Raw genomic sequence first — 17,357 nt, 5'->3', positions numbered from 1 at the left:
TAGGAAATGAATCCATCGCAAAATACGCAGATGTGTTTTACTTCACCAAATTTCATTTGTATATTTGGCACCATCTCCCTGCCCTCTGGTCCCGTTACTTCCGGTACAACAGATCTTCTGGCCATAATAGGGAGATTATCTAGGTCGTTCCGAAACTGTGCAGCACTGTAGTTGTTAGGATGCCACCTAGTCATATGGCGATGCATTGTGTAGTTTCCGAAACTGTATTTTTTCTCGGTTCCTCTGGACAGTCTATCTTGACATATAAGGCAAGTTACGTATCTTGCATTTACTTTTTTCTGACCTTTGGGAATTTTAAAAAATTGCCAAATGAAGTTTTCTTTCCGGTGAGACGTCCTGGGCTGCTCAGGCAAAAACTGCCTCTCTTCGTGCTCGTCGTCCTGTTCCTCTTCTTCCTCTTCTTGTTGAATTATAACTTGAGCAGGTGGTCCACTCTTCCTTGGATGTGGTGGAGGTGGTGGGGAAGCACCAGCTGAAGCTACTAAAGAAGCCATTGCTCAGTGATCACAAAGGGTCTTTCTCTCACAATGATGAAAGTCAGAGTGAGGAAAGAAGGCGGGATTTTCATCATTTGGGAAAAACAAGAGTTCTCAACCAATGAAAAGTGTTCATTTTAGATTATATGACCTAGTCTTACATCATTAGGAAACCAAAAGTGAAATGAACCAATGAAAAGTGTTATTACCAAGTCACATGACCTGCTGTGTATACGTTAAGCGCTTTGCAGGGCCTCCCGGTTTGCTTCCAGAAACCTGCGCTTTGCGACTCGCTTCGCGTACCAGTTCGCTAACGTAGCACGTCATATGACGTATCACGCGACAACGCGAAACGTCATGCGGACGGGAGGCGTCACGATGTTGTTTTCTAACGCGGCAGTTGCGGTAAAGAAACGTTTACCGGCTCGCGGTCTATTTCGCGGCATCAAGGTCAGCTAATGGGAAGCTTCCCGATTCGCGAAGCGGGAACGAAGAAAAAAAAATATTTTTAAAAAAAATTCTTCATAAACATATAAAATATATTTTTAGATTTAAAGAAGAATACATTTTACAGCTACAGATATTAGCTGTTAAAAAACCAATGAAATTCACTGAAAAAACCATAGGTTATAGACCATATATAGTTAGGAATTAGCATTTACAAAACCTTGAAAATTCACTGAAAAAACCATAGGTTATAGACCATATATAGTTAGGAATTAGCATTTACAAAACCTTATTTTACTCACACAAAACCATTGAAATTCCATATATAGTTAGTTGCACTAACTATATATCGCGCACCCGCAATCCACTGCTGATGATGTCACATATTACATCATTCATGACATGGTCAGTGACATCACTGATGACATCACTGATGACATCTCAAATGACATCACTGATTACATCACTGATGACATCTCATTTGACATCAATGACCACATCACTGATGATATCATTCATGTGACAATACAATGCATCTCCTCACATTTTAATATAACCTCTGTTTCACCCAGTGTTAAATACAGAGTATAATTTTTGAAACCATTGACACACCAATACTAGTTACTACATACGCACTCACTGATTCCTACGTCTACACACACCTTCACTCATTCACCCATACAATCATTCATACATACAATCACTCATCTTTACAACACTATCATATGCACTCATACACCTATACAGACAGTCACAGTCTGCCACTCATCCATGGAGTTACTCACTCACCTAGTCAGTCATGTAAAGAATCAATGACACTTCCATTTTCTTGTCTATACAGTTAAACATAGAGCACCTTACATTTTCAAACATATACTAACACATACTTACCTTCTTATACAATCATTGATACAAGTACACATTGATCTGCACAGAGTCACACACCTCCCAGCCAGCCACACACACACTCAGTCTCCCATACAAATACTTGGGCAATCAATCAATAACCCATATAGTTACTCATACAGCTACTGATCAACACATGCAGCAGTTTACAGAACAACAGACATAATGATGCACAAATTAAGACAGTTTAGTCATTAACCCATGCACTCAGTGAGACACATTTAATCACTCACTCATACAGTTAGTCATGCACCTACTAAATCCTTCGTCCAGACACTTACACATCCACTCAATCTTCAATATGTAAGACATATTTAAACTTTACAGAAAGAAAAAATCACTGGATGTTGTTATCAGTCATGTCATCAGTGATGTCATTTGAGATGTCATCAGTGATGTCATCAGTGATGTCACTGACCATGTCATGAATGATGTAATATGTGACATCATCAGCAGTGGATTGCGGGTGCGCGATATATAGTTAGTGCAACTAACTATATATGGAATTTCAATGGTTTTGTGCGAGTAAAATAAGGTTTTGTAAATGCTAATTCCTAACTATATATGGTCTATAACCTATGGTTTTTTCAGTGAATATATATATATATTCACTGAAAAAACCATAGGTTATAGACCATATATAGTTAGGAAATAGCATTTAGAAAACCTTATTTTACTCACACAAAACCATTGAAATTCCATATATAGTTAGTTGCACTAACTATATATAGCGCACCTGCAATCCACTGCTGATGATGTCACATATTACATCATTCATGACATGGTCAGTGACATCACTGATGACATCACTGATGACATCTCAAATGACATCACTGATGACATCACTGATGACATCTCATTTGACATTACTGATCACATCACTGATGACATCATTCATGTGATGATACAATGAACCTCTTCAGACTCTAATATAACCTTAGATACACTCAGTGTAAACAGACACTCACAGACTGTCACTCATCCATGGAGTTACTCACACACCTAGTCAGTCTTGCAAAGAATCAATCACACCTCGATTTCCTCAACTATATAGTTATACACACCTTACTTATTGGAACATATAATAACACATATTTACTCTGTTATACAATCCCTGATACAAGTTCACAATAATCCATACAGCCACTCACACATTCACTGGCTCTTATGCACAGTTATTTATATATGTCAACTATCACATGTACTGTGTTTTACATATGTACTTACTTTGACATGTAGCACTGAGATATCCATTCACTCACCAATACACTCATGCACACAGTCAACCGCCCATACAGATGTTTCCACATGCACTTTTGAACCCATACATCTAGTGAATCAACTGCTCACACATCTATGCACAGAGTCATACACCTCCCAGACACCCACACACACACTCAGTCTCCCATACAAATACTTGGGCAACTAATCAATAACCCATATAGTTAGTCATATAGCTAATGATCAACACATGCATCAGATTACAAAACAACAGACACAATGATGCACAATTTAAAACAGTTTAGTCACTAACCCATGCACTCAGTGAGACACATTTAATCACTCACTTATACAGTCAGTCATGCACCTACTAAATCCTTCATCCAGACACTTATACATCCACTCATTCTTCAATATGTAAGACATATTTTAACTTTACAGAAGCATACAGTCACTGGATGTTGTCATCAGTGATGTCATCAGTGATGTCATTTGAGATGTCATCAGTGATGTCATCAGTGATGTCACTGACCATGTCATGAATGATGTAATATGTGACATCATCAGCAGTGGATTGCAGGTGCGCGATATATAGTTAGTGCAACTAACTATATATGGAATTTCAATGGTTTTGTGTGAGTAAAATAAGGTTTTCTAAATGCTATTTCCTAACTATATATGGTCTATAACCTATGGTTTTTTCAGTGAATTTTCAAGGTTTTGTAAATGCTAATTCCTAACTATATATGGTCTATAACCTATGGTTTTTTCTGTGAATTTCATTGGTTTTTTAACAGCTAATATCTGTAGCTGTAAAATGTATTCTTCTTTAAATCCAAAAATATATTTTATATGTTTATGAATAATTTTTTTTTAAAATATTTTTTTTTCTTCGTTCCCGCTTCGCGAATCGGGAAGCTTCCCGTTAGCTGACCTTGATGCCGCGAAATAGACCGCGAGCCGGTAAACGTTTCTTTACCGCAAGTGCCGCGTTAGAAAACAACATCGTGACGCCTCCCGTCCGCATGACGTTCCACGTTGTCGCTTGATACGTCATATGACGTGCTACGTTAGCAAACTGGTACGCGAAGCGAGTGCCAAAGCGCAGGTTTCTGGAAGCAAACCGGGAGGCCCTGCAAAGCGCTTAACGTAAACACAGCAAGTCATGTGACTTGGTAATAACACTTTTCATTGGTTCATTTCACTTTTGGTTTCCTAATGATGTAAGACTAGGTCATATAATCTAAAATGAACACTTTTGATTGGTTGAGAACTCTTGTTTTTCCCAAATGATGAAAATCCCTCCTTCTTTCCTCACTCTGACTTTCATCATTGTGAGAGAAAGACCCTTTGTGATCACTGAGCAATGGCTTCTTTAGTAGCTTCAGCTGGTGCTTCCCCACCACCTCCACCACATCCAAGGAAGAGTGGACCACCTGCTCAAGTTGTAATTCAACAAGAAGAAGAAGAAGAGGAACAGGAGGACGAGCACGAAGAGAGGCAGTTTTTGCCTGAGCAGCCCAAGACGTCTCACCGGAAATAAAACTTCATTTGGCAATTTTTTAAAATTCCCAAAGGTCAGAAAAAAGTAAATGCAAGATACGTAACTTGCCTTATATGTCAAGATAGACTGTCCAGAGGGACCGACAAAAAATACAGTTTCGGAAACTACACAATGCATCGCCATATGACTAGGTGGCATCCTAACAACTACAGTGCTGCACAGTTTCGGAACGACCTAGATAATCTCCCTATTATGGCCAGAAGATCTGTTGTACCGGAAGTAACGGGACCAGAGGGCAGGGAGATGGTGCCAAATATACAAATGAGATTTGGTGAAGTAAAACACACCTGCGTATTTTGCGATGGATTCATTTCCTACGGAGAAAGAAGCATCACTCTGATCAACAGAGCTATTGACTATCATATGCAAGTTTGTCCGAAACGCCCAAAATAATAAATACTTCTTTTTTTTGTTTTGTTGCTCCTGTTGAGCCCTTTACAATGAATCGTTTTCATTGCCCCCTCCAAGAAAAACCCAAAAAAATATAAAACTGTTCCGAAAAATTCAAAAACAGTAAAAAAATGTTCAGAAAAATAAAAAAAAAAGTTCTTTTCAGAACTACCTCCCCGTTATTAAAAAATTGGTACAATATTTGGAACTGTGCCAACCTCTATTTCTCTTAGTTCGCTTCCTAGTTCGCTCGCTGGTACGCGAACTGGAAGCGAACCAAATACAGTAAGTATAAGGGAAGGAAACACACACTTATGTTAAAAGAAAGACAGCAAAAGGGGAGTAAACTAGAGATACTATTACCCATAATCCACTACTGATGATGTCACATATTACATCATTCATGACATGCTCAGTGACATCATCAGCAGAGGATTGCGGGTTTTTTGGCAACATGCCTTATCCACGGTTTAATAACGCTGCCTTTTGCTTTATATAAGTTTTCAAATTGTATGAAATATATACCAATAGGTCTTTATGAACCTTTAGGTAGTGCTTTTGTTCATGAGGTCTGGTCGCTTCCATACACATACAGATGTTTCAAAGATGATCAAGAAGTTTATCTGAATGGAGAGGAATGCACTGAGACGCCAGATCATTCACTAATGTGTAGGCACATACAGTTACACGATTCATGCAACAAACACCGACCAAATATGGCTTGCGTGTTGCAAGGCACGCCAGTTCCTGCTATCATCCCCACGTTCAAGTTGTTGGAAAATGGTAGTTATTTGATGCTCAATAATGAAGATTGTTCTGAGTTAATTAAAAAGTATTCCTTTTATCGTAACAGTAAGTGAACGGGTTATTTGCTGCAGAAATGTTCTATTTCCTCCCACACATGAACATAGGGAGTTTTCAATCTGGCCACAAATACCAACCTTGGGACACGTTTCAACGGCATGACAAGAATAAGAGCTCTTTTGTCTCAGAGAGAGGTGGCCTTGAGTTCGGCCCGTGAAACTTTCGTACTTCACATAGCGAACACCCGTACACAGGTTTGCCTTTCAATTTCAGCAACATGTTTCCGACTATCTTTAACGCATCCTCCACAAAATCCCTGGCACACTTTTTTAAAGTTGTTACCAGTGGTCTCGTGACTTCATTTGAGAAAATCTTTGGAGTCATCCCTGCTCCCTTTCATTCCATTTTCTCCACTCTGGTTCGTGGATTGCATTTTTACTTGCATTACCAGCGGACGCTCTTGTGCTTTTTTACATTTTTAAATATGGATGTCCCTCCTATGCAACCTCCGACCCTGCAGCTGCTGACACTGTTCCGCAATCGCATGCTAGAATATTATGGCACAATGCCGTTGGCGATATTAAGCACGGCATATGGATTATCTTTTCGGTTCTCCTACTTCACCTGTGTCCAGCCTGTATTTCACTGCCTGACCTGTGATTTCGATTGGGCCATTGATTTGTGTCTCTGCGGACCGGTTTCTCCTGACGTCGACTTTAATCAGCTGATGACTCCTATCATTACTCACGAGTTGATTTGTCCTGGCGAAAGGATTATGGCTGTGGCATTGATGCATGGACTACTTGGTCCCTGGAATTTACTGGCGGCAGCACAGTCTTTCTTGGAACACAGCTTTCTTGAAAACCCACCGAGCTGTCCTCTGATGGTGATAGAGGATCCGGTGCTGGGAGAGCACGTATGTTCTTTTCCGCTTTTAAATTGGATGGCTGAACTGTTTTCGGATGAAGACGGTGACTTCCTATTGGAGGCTGTTGCAGCTTATTTTGCATACACAGTTATGTCATAGACCTTTTTCATGTTTGATATGCTGAGTACTAGCATTTCATTGACAATTCATTGACTTATTTGTCAAGTTTTTATTATTTACCTTGCCTATTGGCTTAAGACTCGATAAAGTACTTGGCTGTTTTATTTTTCTTTAGCATTGAATTTTCCTAGTTTTTAATGCTTTACCTTGCGGACCGTCCACATATAAACTTGCAATCTGCTCTCATGAGATGGCACTTCTATTATCTTATTCAGTTCGTTTCCGGATCATGAGGAGGTGTCATCTAGGTCCTGGATATCTTTACACCGTGTTAAGTTAGCATGGGCTCATTACCGGTTTAAACGCCATTTTTCCTTTTTTGCAACTTCTGCACACGACACTTAGTTGTTGCTTTAGCTTTCCACCTAGTAGTTCATCGTGGTTTACATGAGAATAATATGTTATTGGTCTACTATCTGCTTTACTTGTTAAACTATATCTGTACAGCGAGTGCTAAAGTTTCAAGAACAACACGATACAGAATTGTTATGAGGTCTGATCTCCACGACTTCATACTCATAACATAAGTGCAACTTCTGCCAATTCTGGGCATGAGGCGGGTTTTATATTGCTTTGCCGAACACACATACACAACAGTTGATGCGGTTCACATGAAGAGAGAGCTGGTGTATGCTGATGTGATTCCTTCAAATCTAAGACACTAAAGTATGGACACGCCCTAAACCAACACAAAGAGACCTTCTTAGCAAATAATATAATATGTGTATTAGGGAGGGTGAGATATAAGCAGCCGCGGGCCGTGGAGGGAGTTACGATGGGGCAGGGAGGCGGGGAGGGGGAGAAGCAGGGTGGAGCCCTCTCTACCTTGCCCCTCCCCCTCCCCGCCTCCCTGCCCCACCGTAACTCCCTCCACGGCCCGCGGCTGCTTATAAGTGTTGCTAACTCTTATTCATTTACAGCATGTTAACATACTGTCACCATTCGCTTTTTATGTACTAGTAACTATGCTGGTAATTTTGCTACTGATAATATGTGTACTTGTATTCTCCACCCTGCTTCTCCCCCTCCCCGCCTCCCTGCCTCACCGTAACTCCCTCCACGGCCCGCGGCTGCTTATAAGTGTTGCTAACTCTTATTCATTTACAGCATGTTAACATACTATCACCATTCACTTTTTATGTACTAGTAACTATGCTGGTAATTTTGCTACTGATAATATGTGTACTTTTATTATCTAAGGTACTACGCCTGAGAAGACGGCATTAGTAAATAAACATTTCAAATACACATGTGTTCTTCTTAACTCCATGTTCTGGTTTCTAAGAAATATATAACGACCGACTGTTCATGAGTTCCACGTATCCTGAGGTACTATAAGTTCATATTCTGGATTGTCTAAACATTGAGAGTTTGTTATATCCAATGTGACACTGTACCTAGCTTGCTAAATAGTTTTTGATTACTAACGTGAGTTTTGGGACACCCTAATTCGCCGAGGTTCCAATCCTCTGTCCACAGTTCTGTGTGAGAACAGAAACCCTGCGACAGGGGCACCCCCGACCCTTGCTGGAGCTTCATCACACTTGCGATACAACTCCAGCAATGCGCCACCTTTACGGCACAGATACATCACGCATCTGTGCTGTTTTTGCCCCATGATGCGCCGCATTGTAAATGCAGCACACCATAGGTGACTGAACAGCGGCACAGAATGACTAACACATCCCTGGTGATGCGCCAGTCATCATAAATCTATCCCTATGCTTCTTATCTTGTTAGAGATGAACCGCCATATGTATCATAAAAGTTATTTGCATTTCCTAAATAGCGAACTTTAAGGAATAAATAGCGATTCTTTACCATTCCTAGTTTGCGATGAGCTATTTGCTAATTAGCCGAATGTAGCCCAATGAAGCCCAATGTAGCCCAATGTAGCCCAAAGATGGCCGCCAGACACACAAAAAAACAAATGTAGCCCAAATATCAGCCAGATGTAGCCCAACTATAGCCCAGTGACAGAATGACCAATCAGCTTCGCAAACCTCCGTTACGCGAAGCGGAGCGCTGTTACAGATATATATCTTTTTTTGAACGTTAATTTCTCAAAATCCACTGGAGCACATATATTGAGACCTAGCAAAGGCACATCGGGCTACCAGTCCCTAATATTTTGCCAAGTTTCGTGCAAATCCATTCAGCCGTTCAATTATTATTTTTATTATTTTTTTTTGCCCCGCGGGGCCCTTTTAAAACCTCCACATCAAACCTAGGGGGTCAGCGAGGATCTACTATGCCCCCTTATAGTTATTTCCCCCTTTGTTTTGACCTCCTCTTGTCTCTCGATCCTACCGAGAGACAAGATGGCGGCCGCTACGGACTGTTTGGAATGTTGACAGACGCCGGAGAACCAATCAGCTTCGCTTCACAAAGCTCCGTTGCGCGAAAAGTCCGCGAACCAGAGCGCTAACCGGTCCGCTGTTACAGATATATATCTTTTTTTAAACGTTAATTTCTCAAAATCCACTGGAGCACATATATTGAGACCTACAAAAGGCACATCGGGCTACCAGTCCCTACAATTTTGCCAAGTTTCGTGCAAATCCATTCAGCCGTTCGGGCTAAAAGTGAGGCCAACCGCCCTATGGAAAACTCAATGTTAAAAACACGTTTTGGGACCCCCCTTTTTTCTCGGCCCCCACTGGACGAACCCCCCCCAAATTTTCAAGGGCTGCTCAGAAACAAAATGTGCCATTTTCCTGAAAATTTCAGCCGATTCCGTCCACAAACGCCAAAGTTATTAGACATAGAATTTTCAAAAAACCCATAGAGAAAAAATCCTAACTATATATACCTACTGGCGACCGCCAGTAGGTAATATGTTGTCCTTCCTGGGAGAGACCGGAGGGATTCTGAGCGTCATATATATATTACCTACTGGCGGTCGCCAGTAGGTATATATAGTTAGGATTTTTTCTCTATGGGATTTTTGAAAATTCTATGTCTAATAACTTTGCCGTTTGTGGACGGAATTGGCTGAAATTTTCAGGAAAATGGCACATTTTGTTTCTGAGCAGCCTTTGAAAATTTGGGGGGGGTTCGTCAAGGGGGGGCCGAGAAAAAAGGGGGGTCCCAAAACGCGTTTTTCCCATGTTAATTTCCATAGGGCGGTTGGCCTCACTTTTAGCCCGAACGGCTGAATGGATTTGCACGAAACTTGGCAAAATTGTAGGGACTGGTAGCCCGATGTGCCTTTTGTAGGTCTCAATATATGTGCTCCAGTGGATTTTGAGAAATTAACGTTTAAAAAAAGATATATATCTGTAAGCGCGGACCGGGCAGCGGCCTAGGACGCGTACTTTTCGCGCAACGGAGCTTTGTGAAGCGAAGCTGATTGGTTCTCCGGCGTCTGTCAACATTCCAAACAGTCCGTAGTGGCCGCAAACAGTCCGTAGTGGCCGCCATCTTGTCTCTCGGTAGGATCGAGAGACAAGAGGAGGCCAAAGCGAAGGGGCAAATGACCATAAGGGGGAATAGTAGATCCTCGCTGACCCCCTAGGTTTGATGTGGAGGTTTTAAAAGGGCCCCGCGGGGCAAAAAAAAAAAATTATAATAATAATCTTACGGCTGAATGGATTTGCACGAAACTTGGCAAAATTGTAGGGACTGGTAGCCCGATGTGCCTTTGCTAGGTCTCAATATATGTGCTTCAGTGGATTTTGAGAAATTAACGTTCAAAAAAAGATATATATCTGTAACAGCGCACCGCTTCGCGTACTTTTCGCGTTACGGAGCTTTGCGAAGCGAAGCTGATTGGCTCTCCGGTGTCTGTAAACATTCCAAACAGTCCGTAGCGGCCGCCATCTTGTCTCTCGGTAGGATCGAGAGACAAGAGGAGGCCAAAGCGAAGGGGCAAATGACCATAAGGGGGCATAGTAGATCCTCGCTGATCCCCTAGGTTTGATGTGGAGGTTTTAAAAGGGCCCCGCGGGGCAAAAAAAAATAAATAATAATAATAATCGAACGGCTGAATGGATTTGCACGAAACTTGGTAAAATATTAGGGACTGGTAGCCCGATGTGCCTTTGCTAGGTCTCAATATATGTGCTTCAGTGCATTTTGAGAAATTAACGTTCAAAAACAAGATATATATCTGTAACAGCGCTCCGCTTCGCGGAGATAAAATTATATCTGTATTACCTAGCTGTTGCTAACACCAGTTAGCGACGGCTAGTAGGAGATAGCGACCATCTTGGGCCCCACTTTGCATGTGAGTGATATTTATCACTAATGACATGCAAAGTGGGCATGCCAAGATGTTAGCGACTGGAAACAGTCGCTAACATCGCTATCTCCTATTATCAACTTTTGGAAATATTCGAGATAAGCGCGAATATCTCCAAAAAGTAACAGCTGCCCTGAGCAGTTCTTAGCCATGTTATCCTATGGGAGGTGGATAACATGGCTAAGAGGATTAGCTCGGTAATGCATGAATATCGCTGAGTTTTCAGCGATATTAATGCATTGCGGTCGGTTTTTATCGTATTTGCGATAAACTTTGATAATAGCAAGGTTTATCTGCGATAATTTCTGACGGTAAAAAAATCTTTGCAATGCATCGTTAGGGATAAATATCGCTTAACTTTGGTAATATGCCCCAACGTCTGTTAACGTTCGATTCGAAGGAAATCAGGAAGTGTTGAAAAACATTGTCTGCGCCATCTTGTCTTTTTTCAAATGCCACACTTTTGTCGTGCACGGCAGCCATTTTAGATGCCTTGACCAGACCCACTCTGTGCACGCTGTCGATCCTTAGCATGGCTCCCCACCCTCGCAAGCATCTCCCCCAGGCAGTGGTCACCCCCGCTCTCTGTCTTATGCATGGGTAATAAACCTCCCCCCATCTGCGCTGCTCTTTCATGAGAATCACACCCTGTGCCCGCCCGACACCTCCCTTTCGCCCTATTCACTACTGCACCCTCTGACACTCCTTTTCCTCTGTGTCCGATTGTCCAGGCTGGTCCTAGGGTATCAGCTAGCCCTGCAGATGTAGTTTATGGCCACAGCTGTAAAGATTCACCCCTCTTCAAAGGAGTTATAGTAGATCAAGGCCCACACTCGATGAGATCCGTCACAGCAGAAGCGTTGCTATTATCTGAAAACCATCCTGTATTGTGATTGGGGAGGGGACCGAGCGTGAAGCGGAAGATTCCAGGGATGACTCTTTGTACATCAAAGTTTTTACAATTATGTGTCACATTAAAAATATATAGCACTCCGACAAAGTAGTAAGATTATAAAACTTTAATAATTTATAAATATATACAAGAAAACAAAAATAGTAATAACATATAAACATTTTTAGGGAAAAACAACGAAGTAGCGGTCGGCTGTGCGAATAGTCCCAACGCAGCACAACGTCCAGATTTCCGGCGTGGGGCGGGTCATCAGTAGCAAACTGTTGTGCGAATAGTTCCAAGGCAGCAGAACGCGCTGAAATCTAGATGACACGAAAGTGATGTCTAGTAAGTTGCCACCCAGCAAATAACGGCGTGGGGCGTCGCGGGGGGTGGGTCTTCAGTAGCAAACTGTTGTGCGAATAGTTCCAAGGCAGCAGAACGATGGCACCAAGGTGATGTCCAGTAAGTTGCCGCACTGGTTTTGGTATCCTACAATGCTGCTCCGAATAACGGCGTGGGGCGCCCCGGGGGAGGCGGCGTGAACGGGCCTCTCCAGGTGGAGTGTCATCTGTTGTAGTGGGGCGCCCCTTTACCGTTTCAGTTGCCATTCCGTCCGTTTTTGGTCCACTGTGTCAAAAGCCGCAATTCAGCTGAGTTGCGCCCACTCTTGCGGTGCAGCGATAGGCGGCTGTCACAGGACTCTCAAAATGGCGGCAGGCTCTTTCCTTTTTGGGCCTGGTCCACTGAAATGGCCCTGGGACACCTTGGAAATCGGACGCTTGTCTGCTAGGTCTTGGACCCCATTCTCGAAAGCGTCCCCTCCGCCTTGAGAATTCATCAAAAGTTTTGGGGGCCCCGACTCCTGCAGGCTTCTGGTGGGGAGCGGCTGCCATGATTGCTCGCGGAATGACTACGACGGAGCTACGAGATGGTGGTGCTCTCATGCTGACGCCAGCTTCAGTCTGAAACATCCAGAAACAAGGTGGGGCTTTCATCGTTTGGAAAAAAAAAAAGTTTTCATCCAATGAAAAGTGTTGTTTTTAGGTCATATGATCAAGCCTTCCATCATTAGGAAACCAAAAGTAAAATGAACCAATGAAAAGTTTTATAAACAAGTCACATGACCTGTTATGCGGCATAGGGTATAAAATGCGGAGAAAATACGTTGGCACGTGAGGCGGCGTCAGTAGCGGACCGATGTGCGAATAGGCCGAAGGCAACACAGCGCGCCAAGATCCGGATGGCACCGAGGTGGTGTCCAGCAAGTTGCAGCACTGGTGTGGCCATCCTACAATGTTGAAAGTCGGCGTGGGGCGCCCCGTTGGCCTGTGAGTTTGCGTCAGTAGCGGACCGATGTGCGAATAGGCCGAAGGCAGCACAACGCGCCAAGATCCGGATGGCACCGAGGTGGTGTCTAGTAAGTTGCCGCACTGGTGTGGCCATCCTACAATGCTGAAAGTCGGCGTGGGGCGCCCTGTTGGCCTGTGAGATGGTGTCAGTAGCGGACTGATGTGCGAATGGGGCCAAAGGCAGCGCAACAATATTTTCTGACTGACACCACAAGGCGCTGAGATGCCAAGATCCGGATGGCACCGAGGTGATGTCTAAGTTGCGGACTGATGTGCGAATGGGGCCAAAGGTAGCGTAACAATATTTTCTGTATGGAAGATACCACTAGGCGTTGAGATGCCAAGATTCGGATGGCACCGAGGTGATGTCTAGCAAGTTGCTGCACTGGTGTGGTCATCCTACAATGCTGAAACTCGGCGTGGGTCGCCCCATTAGCCTGTGAGATGGCGTCAGTAGCGGACCGATGTGCGAATAGGCCGAAGGCAGCACAACGCGCCAAGATCCGGATGTCACAGTGGTGGTTTCATAGTTGAGAGGCACTTCATCTGCAGTGGGGCGCCGAGATCCGGATGGCACCGAGGTGATGTCTAGCAAGTTGCTGTACTGGTGTGGTCATCCTACAATGCTGAAAGTCGGCGTGGGGCGCCCCATTAGCCTGTGAGATGGCGTCAGTAGCGGACTGATGTGCGAATGGGGCCAAAGGCAGCACAACGCGCCAAGATCCGGATGGCCCCGAGGTGGTGTCCAGCAACTTGCCGCACTGGTGTGGCCATCCTACAATGCTGCGCCGAAAGTCGGCGTGGGGCGCCCCGTTGGCCTGTGAGTTCGCGTCAGTCAGTGGGGGCTGTTTGAGGATCTGACTGCATTGGAAAGCAATGTGATGCTGTGCGTCGCCCCCAAGATGGAGGTTCCTCGGCTGCAGTGGGGCGCCCCTTGGTGTTTCACTCGCTATGCAGCTGAGTTGCGTGCGCACTTGTGGCGAATAGGCCGAAGGCAGCACAACGCGCCGAGATCTGGATGGCACCGAGGTGGTGTCCAGCAATTTGCCGCACTGGTGTGGCCATCCTACAATGCTGCGCCGAAAGTCGGCGTGGGGTGCCCCGTTGGCCTGTGAGGTGGCGTCAGTAGCGGACCGATGTGTGAATAGGCCGGAACCAGCACAAGGCGCCAAGATCCGGATGGCACCGAGGTGGTGTCATAGTTGAGAGTTCTGAGCAGCGCTTGTAACACTGTCTGAAGCTTATTTGCACCTGCTGCAGCTTCACTATTGCCCTGGTGTGGCCTAAGATCGCCCATGACATAGGCGGCCACCTCCCGGGGTCCGGCGGAACTTTTTTCCTTTTCCTTTGTGCATCTTGTCCCACAATCCGTTTGACCTGAAGACACGACCAGGTCCCTGAATGTGTGCAGGGGGACGCTATTGATTGAATCAAAATGGCGGCTTCACACAAAGCTGACTCAAGCGTTGCTGCTGATGCTATACAGAGAAAAACTGGTTTTCAGTTTGTACATTCTTCAGGATTTTTCCATCCAAGGCTGGTTGAGAGTTTGTATAACAATGGCTTCAGATTTTCAACATACTACTCTTCAACATTCTTCCTAAATGTAACAATGTGAGACTCACTAGGAGAACGGTGTAGTGAGGGCCACAAACGGCTGTTTGTCTTTCCTTTCAAAATGCTGCCAACAATATTTTCGGAATGGAAGACAACACAAGGCGCTGAGATTCGGTTGGCACCGAGGTGGTGTCCAGCAAGTTGCCGCACTGGTGTGGCCATCCTACAATGCTGCGCCGAAAGTCGGCGTGGGGTGCCCGAAGGGGGGGGGGGAGGCGGCGCAAACGAGCCTCTCCCGCTTCTCCATGTGGAGGCAGTTCATCTGCAGTGGGGCGCCGAGATCCGGATGGCACCGAGGTGGTGTCTAGCAAGTTGCCGCACTGGTGTGGCCATCCTACAATGCTGCGCCGAAAGACGGCGTGGGGTGCCCGAAGGAAGTGTCCTTATCCAGGGCATTATCGCTGTATCATGTCCTCCACTAAAATGGCCCTGGGACACCTTAGAACTCGGACGCTCGATTTTTTTTTCCTTTCCTGTACATGCAAAAAAAGGTAAATGCCCGGTACGTTACACGCTTCATCTGCCACGATGAACTCTCCAGAGGAACCGAAAAAAAATATAGTTGTGGTAACTATACCATGCATCGTCATATGGAGAGGTGGCACCAATTAATTATAGTGCTGCATAAAAGAGAGATTTGGAGGAGAACCCCTGACCTGCTAGTACATTCATCAAAGAAGTGGCACTGAGAGCTTCAGAGGCAAGGGAAACGGTCCCAAATTTTTAGAAGAACTTTGGAAAGATTAAAATGACATGTTTAGATTGTGGCAAATTAATTTCATGTGGACAGATGAGTGTTACTCTAATAAATACAGCATATGAACATCATCATAGTCGATGGTTGGTAGAGACATTTTGACTATATCCTGGACCTGCCCGTCCTCGCCCAAAATGGCGCCGGAATAAATGGGACTCGTAACTCCTTGTTGTGTACTGGTTGCAGAACCTTGAAATCACGAGATACGTATGCAGTTTTGAAGCACATGGCGGGCGGGGACGAGAATTGATTGAATATTTCGACATCCCTATTGATATTAAGTTCTGATGTGTTATTGATTACTGTACTATTGAAAGTTCGAATTAACGTCACCCATGGTACTTGCCCGCAAATGTATATCTAGATAATTTTATTGTAACTGGCCCTGTCGTATTTTAATTATAAAATGTACGTCCACCGATTCCGTAACTGTTAGACACCTTAGTTCTTGCAACCTAATGGCCCGCCCGTTACGTTCCTCTACAGTGTAAATGTCTACTCATCACATACGATTACAGTTTGCTCCGTGGCCGGCCCACGTGGTTATAGGCTCGTATTTGTATAATGAAATTTTCACAATAAAGGTTTTTAAAAGAAAACATGGTAGTAGTATATACATTGGTAAAGTTTGTAATAATAGTCACTGTTTTAGAATCATTAAAAGGCAAGTGAAATAAAGCAGACCAATTACATGAAGGGTAAAAGGTATAATACGAAGGAACGCAGTAAAGATAAATGGTCAAGGGCTGTTGTGTTTTCTATTCCTGCAACATAAAGTGATCGATAAGAATCTCATATTCAGGCGTATCGGCGACTAAGACAGCAGGTCGACCCTCTTTTGCTCAACGGCTCCATCATGGGACGAAGAAACGCTCTTTTTCTCGAAAAAAGAATATATTTTACTTGCAGGACAGTTGTAAAATTTCCGGGAAAGTACATTAGTCTGGAACATTATAACATATATTTAAGAAAAAATAATGTTCGGAAGTAATGAAAAGCGTAATTTTTAGGTCATATGACCAAGCCTTTCATCATTACAATAAGAAAAGTAAAATGAACCAATGAAAAGTTTTATTAACAAGTCACATGACTTGTTATGCTTACGTTACGCGCTGCGCGCCCCGGATGACTTCCGGATGCGCTAACGCGGCGCGTCATATGACGCATTACGCGACAACGCAGGTCCAGAATATAGTCAAAATGTCTCCACCAACCAGCGGTCGGAACACAACCCCTTTCAGCAGGCTAAATAGTTCTGTTAAATGACAACAGAAGGGACAGGCAACAAGAACCATCAGTCAAAGAGGGGAGGGCTAGTTCTTCTCTACCGGGTTACATTGGGGCGCTACCGGAACTGATCGAATTGGTAGTCTACAGTGTTTCTGGATGTTTCAGACTGAAGCTGGGGTTAGCATGAGAGCAGCATCATTTCGTAGCTCCGTCGTGGCCATTCCGCAACCAATCATGGCAGCCGCTCTTTATCGTTATTTTGGGCGGGGTGGGTGGCGGAGCCGAGCTGTTTTGCAGCCATCATTGTGTGGAGTTCAGTTCATCTCACTAGTTTTGTATTTGTCATGAGGGGTTGTTCCTAATGTTTCTATTTTAGCGAGGTCAAAAAG

The sequence above is a fragment of the Lissotriton helveticus genome, chromosome 6 (genome assembly GCF_964261635.1).
Source record: "Lissotriton helveticus chromosome 6, aLisHel1.1, whole genome shotgun sequence".
Taxonomy (NCBI): domain Eukaryota; kingdom Metazoa; phylum Chordata; class Amphibia; order Caudata; family Salamandridae; genus Lissotriton; species Lissotriton helveticus.
This window is presented reverse-complemented; position numbering follows the sequence as displayed.